Source organism: Urocampus carinirostris, chromosome 16, assembly GCF_059441175.1.
Source record: "Urocampus carinirostris isolate Australia breed hairy pipefish chromosome 16, RoL_Ucar_1.0, whole genome shotgun sequence".
NCBI lineage: Eukaryota > Metazoa > Chordata > Actinopteri > Syngnathiformes > Syngnathidae > Urocampus > Urocampus carinirostris.
This window is the reverse complement of record NC_142364.1, coordinates 28,665,306-28,672,758: the sequence shown is the minus strand read 5'-3', so window position 1 is coordinate 28,672,758 and position 7,453 is coordinate 28,665,306.

Here is a 7,453-nt window from a genome sequence, read left to right as displayed (position 1 = left end):
GACAGTATTGAACGGATTTTGGCAATGTTACGAAGATGGAAAAAAGCGGTTCTAGTAATTTTCTTTACATGCATCTCAAAGGTTAGATCAGGGTCAAATATGACACCTAAATTTTTAACTGAGTCACTCTGTGTGATGTGACATTTGTCAATGTTCACAGCAGTTTTTGAGAATAAGTCACGGCATTTAGATGGACCAATGACTAACATTTCGGTCTTTTCAGAGTTAAGACGCAAGAAATTGAGTGACATCCACTCTTTTATCTCAGTGAGGCAGGCCTCCAAATTTCCACAGTTTAGTGTGGAAGATTCCTCCAACGGAAGATAGAGTTGAGTGTCGTCTGCGTAGCAGTGGAAGCTGATATTGTACTTGCGAATAATGTCACCTAATGGAAGCATGTAAATGTTGAAAAGAAGGGGGCCAAGCACTGAACCCTGCGGAACACCGCAGGTAACATTAAAGGGCTCAGATGTCATTTCACCATATTTAACACAGTGCGTCCTATCTGAGAGGTAGGATCTGAACCACGAGAGGACGGTTCCTGAGAGATCAATCCATTTTTCCAACCGTTCTAGTAGGATATTGTGGTGCACTGTGTCAAAAGCAGCACTAAGATCCAGCAGCAGCAAAAGTGATGAAGCGCCAGAATCCATTGACATTAGGAGATCATTTGTTACCTTGATCAGAACTGTCTCAGTAGAGTGGTTAGCCCTGAATCCTGATTGCATGGATTCAAAAAGGTTATTCTCGGATATGAAAGCATTCAGCTGCTGTGCCACTACTTTTTCGAGTACTTTAGAGAGGAAAGGTAGGTTTGACACAGGTCTGTAATTACTTAATATTTCTGGATCAAGGTTGGGTCGTTTCAGTGTGGGTTTAATAACGGCGGACTTAAAAGCTGCTGGAACTACACCTGATGAGAGTGATATGTTTATAATATTTAGAACTGAAGGTCCAAGGACGCCAAAAAGACTTTTAATAAGTGAACCTGGGAGCGGGTCGAACTGGCAAGTTGTCGGTTTGGCCGCATTTACCACCTGTTTGAGATCATCAAGTGACAGTTCACTAAAACCGGCCATTTTCCCAAGGCAGCCACCCTGTCGTGCATCTGTAAATTTCAGTCCTTTAGTATGTGTAGAATTAATAATTTCTTTTGCAATTTCTTCCTGTATGCATTGAATCTTCTTAGTAAAGAAGACCATTAAGTCCTGAGCAGAGTGTGTCGAACTATCTGCGATAGTCTGTTGCCTTGTAAGCGATGCTACAGTGTCAAAAAGGGCTTTGGGGTTGTTCTTTTGAGACGCAATCACCTTCGAAAGGTAGGCCGATTTTGCAGAGGCAAGGGCCGCTTTATACTTTAACAAGCTGTCACACCAGGTTTGATGGAAAACCTCAAGCTTGGTAGCGCGCCATTTCCTTTCCAATTTCCTGCATTCTTGTTTGAGGGTTCTAGTTTCATCAGTAAACCAAGGCGTGCGTCTTTTAGGACGTGATTTTAGTTTTATGGGCGCTATTGAATCCAGCACACTAGTCAGGGTGGTATTGAACTCATTCATGAGTGAGTCAATCGAGCCATTGTATGTAGGAAAGGACGCAACTGCTCCAGGAAGGAGTTCAAAGAGCTCAGAAACTGTGCCAGTGCTTATATTGCGTCCGCTAAATACTTCAGCTTTTTTAACACTACACTTAGATGGCACCTCAAATGTAACTAAATAATGATCCGAGATAACGGTAGTACACGGTAACACCATAATGTTTGAGGTTAAAACTCCTCGAGTCAGAATCAAGTCTAGCGTGTTCCCATTTTTATGGGTTGGCAAATCAACCAGTTGATTAAAGCCAAATGCATCAATTAGAGACCTAAACGCAATAGTAAGTGAATTGAGTGGGGAGTTCATATGAATGTTAAAGTCTCCCATAATTATAATTTTGTCTGCATAGGTTATTAGTTCAGACAAAAGTTCAGCAAATTCGTCTAAGAAAGTTGTGTATGGCCCAGGTGCACGATAGATAGTTATTACATAAATTGACAATAGAGAGGACCGCATCACAAGAGCCTCAAACGCCTTGTAATTATTAGAGGTACGTGGATTAAATTTGAGCGATTTTTCAGAAATTAGCGCAACACCACCACCCCTTTTCAACGTGCGTGCTATATGGCTACTCTCGTAGTCTGGGGGAGAAGCATAATTTAGCGCTAAGTACTCATCCGGGCGTAACCAAGTTTCACACAGACCCATACAGTTAAGTTTATAATCACGAATAATGTTATCAACAAGTAAAGCTTTTGGAGCAAGCGATCTAATATTTAACAGACCAAATTTCAGCTTTGCTGAATCATTTGACTTAGCTGAACTCTTTGTAGTCTTTGTCGAAATCTTCAAAAGCTGCCGCTCTTGTGGCTTTTCGTGTGGGTTGTCCGGCGAGGGATGAATGGTGGTATTAGTATTTATTTCCTCACTTGCAGTACATGTAGTGTTGCTTATTATGTGTAGCAGTGCAGAATTTCATAGATGACATCTTCGTTAGCAATCTACGTCTGCTACCAGTGACGGAAATGATCCGTAATCCCCTTTCTAAAAAATTATAAACAGTGGGAAGAGATTTGGCCATATCCGTCATTATGGAGTGGCTCGAATAAAAAACCGTAACGATGGGGTAGCCATTTTAATAAACAACCCTCAACTCATCATAAAGGGGAGTACTGTGATGAGAGACGGACGCGCAATCTTAGCAAGACTTTCTTATATAGGGAATGATTTTAACCTCATTAACATATACGGCCATGCCGACAGACAACTCAGGTACAAACTTTTAGAGGACATCCAGTCGCATATGCTAGGCCATCAACCACTAATCGTGGGAGGAGATTTTAATTGCATCCTAAGTAGGAAGGATAGAAAGAGGAACGATGAGGAGTTTAAAGTAGATAAAACATCAACTTTATTACAAGACATGTGCCGGACATTTAAACTGGTGGACTGTTTCAAATCCATACATCCAGGAGAGGAGGGCTTCACCTGGTTCAGTAGTGACAATGCCAGAGCCTCTCGAATAGACTACATATTTACGAGGGGTTTAGCACAAAGTGATGCAAGATTAATTCCAGTTTTTTTTTCGGATCACTTGCTACTGTCCTGCTCTTTCTCATTTCCTTCAGGTATGACTGTTGGGAAGGGTTTGTGGAAGTTAAACTGCTCCCTGCTGGAGGATGAGGCTCTAGCCGCACAATACAGGGAGCTGTACAAAGACTGGCAGACCCTTCAAGACTCGTATGATTCACGAGCACAATGGTGGGAAATGACAAAGAAACGAACACAGACCTTTTTTAAAAATGCAGGGAAAAACAAGAAACTCAAAGAGATGAAACGCATGTCGGGACTACAAAGAAGACTCCAACGCTATTTCATCCAAACAGAAAAGGGGATGGACTTTAATGATGAAATCAAAGAGACCAAACAAGAACTAAACGCTTTGGCGGAAATAAAGAGCAAAGGCATCATAATAAGAAGCAGAGAAAGAGAAATAGAAGAAGGGGAAAAATGTACACGCTACTTTTTAAAAAAAATTATGGGCAAAAATGAGGGGATTTTTAAACTTCAAAACGAAAACGGGCAAATAACAAAGGAAAGTAGTGAAATAACCAGATTGGTCGAAGACTACTACAAAAAATTATTTGAAAAGAAAGAAACATATGAGAATGAAATGGGGCATGTATTAGATCATATTTCAAGATCAATGCGTCAAGACCCCTTTTTAACATCGGACTTTACCCAAGACCAACTGAATGATTGCATAAAGACTATGAAAAAAGGCAAATCACCCGGGGAGGACGGACTCAACCTCGAATTTTACCGGACTTTTTGGGATATTTTAGCACCAGATCTGTTAACTGTTTTTAACGAATTTTCCAGTCGAGACCATATGCCAGACAGTTTCAGAATAGGGATAGTTACTCTATTGCACAAAAAAGGAGACAAAATTGACTTAAAAAACTGGCGACCCATAACGCTTTTAAACGTGGACTGTAAAATTTTCAGCAAGCTTCTAGCAACACAAATGTCTGTTGTCTTGGGAGACTTGGTTGATCCAGACCAAACCTGTGCCATTGTGGGAAGGAAGATCAGCGACAGTCTCATGCTGATCCGTGACACCATTTGTTATGCAAGAGACAGAAACATGCGACTAGCGGTCCTAAACCTAGACTTTGAAAAAGCCTTTGATCGAGTCTCGCACCAATACCTCTTTAGGGTATTGCAAAAATGTGGTTTTCCCCAAAAATACATCAAGTGGGTAGGACTGCCATACCAAGACATCTACAGCAAATTCATGATTAACGGGAATTTATCGGAAGCAATCGAGATCAACTGCGGTGTACGTCAAGGTTGCCCTATGTCTCCCCTTCTCTATGTTCTTTGCATTGAACCTTTGGCACAAATGTTAAGAAAAGATAGATTTGTCGAAGGCATCAATATCCCAGGAAGTGGGGGACAAATTACCAAGTGTGTTTTGTACATGGATGATTTTAATATTTTGTGTACTGACCGCGCATCTGTTGAAAGAGCCCTTGACTTGACTGACCTGTTTGGGAGGGCGTCTGGGTCAAGGCTAAATAGAGAAAAATCACAAGTGAAGTTTTATGGAATGTGGAAAGAGACACAAAAGGCAGGACTCCCGCTGACGGTGTTAAAGACAGACCAGAAAATCCTAGGGATAAAATTCAATGCGGATGGAGGAGGCGAGACCAACTGGGATGACGTGACAAGGAAAGTTAAGCAAAAGCTTGTTTTTTGGTCACTAAGAAAACTGACAATAGAGGGGAAGGTCCTAATCATCAAAGCGATCATCCTCCCAATGCTTTTGTCAATCAGTTTAATTTTTATGCCTAAAAGAAACGTGCTGTTACAACTGGACCGAGCCATCTTTCGCTTTGTCTGGGGCTCAAAGTGGGAAAGGATAAAAAGAGATACAATGAAAAAGAAAAAGGAAAAAGGGGGGAAAGGAGTGCCTGACCTCCAGCTTTTCCTGGGAAGCAAATATGTCTCTCTCCACTTCCAAAACGCTGTGGGCCCACCCAACAACCCGAAAAGTCAAGCAATGACCCGCTTTTGGATGGGCTCATATTTGCGGAAGCTAAAGCTTGTACCAGACAATCGTTTGATTCCAGTTTCGTTTAACTTGCCACCAACACATCTCTTTATTCGGGATTTTTTGAAGAAGTTTGATTTGGAAACACAAGAATGTCACACTTTACAAAACCACAGGGCCCTTATTGCTATTGTGCAAGAGCGAGCTACAGTAAGCCCTGTGCGGGGGCTTGCGTTTGGCGAATCCACAACGGTTTGGAGCAACGTCAATCATCCTGCCCTCCCAAACAGACTACGAGACTTGTCATGGATGGTGGCTCATGAAGTTCTCCCAGTCAGAGCTGTAATGCACCACCGAGGAATGTCAGCGACTTCGACGTGCCCTCGACCTGGCTGTGGCGCCCAGGAGTCGGTGAGGCACCTTTTTTGTGAGTTGAGTGCAGCGCTGCCCAGGTCTTGTGGACAATGGCCGAACAACTAGGAAAGTTCCCGGACTTGCCAGCAGGAGAGGTCCCTGATGCACAGTACGTGCTTTACGGGGTGAGTCGGTCGAGGAGGCCTCGGAACGACTTTGCCAGGGACTGGCTCACTCTCGCCGCCATCAAGGACGCCATCTGGACCTCCAGAAACCTGCTGGTATGGAGGTGCAGGCAGATCCCCCCCGTGGCTGTGCTCCAAATGGCTGCAGATACCATACAATCTGCGAGCGGCGGGCCTAGGACGCAGCCTTAAAGAAGACTCGTCTGCACCCACCCGGAGGGGGGAGCCGGAGCTACACTGTTGGAGTCCTGGCAGCAACGGCCTGGGTTGTGGAACCCAGAAGGGAGAGGACCCACGCAGAAGGGAAAGGACCCACACAGAGGACTGGAAGAATGCTGCTTGGGAGGGTGGGATGGCAGAGCTATGCCCTTGCACAATAGTATTGCCTTTTACACGCTGGTTAACTACTGTTAAAAGAAAATAACTCTGAAATTGTTTAATTGATGTTGAAAATGTCAGGAAAAAATGTTAAAACGTCATATCGTCACGTCATATTGTCAAATATAAAAAAATTGTGAATATGCTTGATGGCTGTGTTTTGCTGCTGTTGGTGTCAGTGGATTTGTTCAGACCGAGGACAATCGACTTTGGCCTGGACGGATCTATTGACACTAACAAAGATGTTATATAATGAAATTGTGAATATGTTTGATTTTCGAGAAGGTTTGTTCAAACCTCACTTTGTGTTTGCTGTTAAAAACGTAATATTGGAATATAATATTGTGAATGTGCTTAATTGCTGTTGAGATTGTCATGATTGTTTTCTGTTTTTAGTGTCAATAAATTTGTTCAAACAAAAAAGGTGTTTTCTTATTTTATTTTTTTCCTGCATAAAAATTGTTCTTCGGAGTCATGGGCGGAACTAGTCCATTTTTGGGGGAGCTCAAATTCAGCACAAGCACTCCCAAAAAACTAAGCATTTTTATAACTATTTTCCTTAATAAAGGGCAGGATAGGTTTGAATATGAAAAAAGTGAGAGGTAAAAAAAAAAAAAGTTAAACGGAACATAGATGTGAACAACGCAGCATTGTAAATACTCCACTGCCTTAAAGTTGATTCGTCCATTTGATTCCTAGCATTACTCCTCGCCATCCGCAACATTTTGATGGATTATCTATAAACCATTTTACTATTTTAAAAAAGTTATGAAATAATAATAATGATGATTATTATTTATATTACTATGATGGTTATAATTCTTATTTATTATTATAAGTATGGGTCCAGCAACCCTAGTGAGGATAAGCGTCACAGAAAATGGATGGATGGATATATTATATTATATTATGAACCTTTATATAGTTATGATACTGAATTCTTATCTTCTTGGTAATAAAATAGTTAATGTTTGAGAGCACAGAGGCAGTTTTCTGGTGAGAATCATGACTTGCTCGATGGGATTGGTGTATGCCATCCTACTTCTGACGATGTTTTGTTTGGGCCTCAGTTGTCAACACTGACCAGTGCGTTTTGGCAGGGAGTTTGAGTTAGTCGAAGTAATTGTTGTCCGGTGTACACATTTTAAAATGACCAAAAAAAACGTATAAAATACGGGAAAACCATAAGTTGACATGTATGCTTTTGCAATAAAGAAGTTAGAAAACTGCAGTACATCTCAGTTCATCAACTGCTCATTAAAAAGTGAAACGTAGATATTGCCCCGACAGTATTTGACTGTTAATATTTAAAACCCACGGTCAGTTTACTGATTATTTATAAAACTTAATTCTTTACTTCTATTCCAATGAATGAAAAACAAAGTGACATATGAAAAAAATTAATCAATAAATATTCAAAGTCTAGAAATTTAACACATTGGTATCCT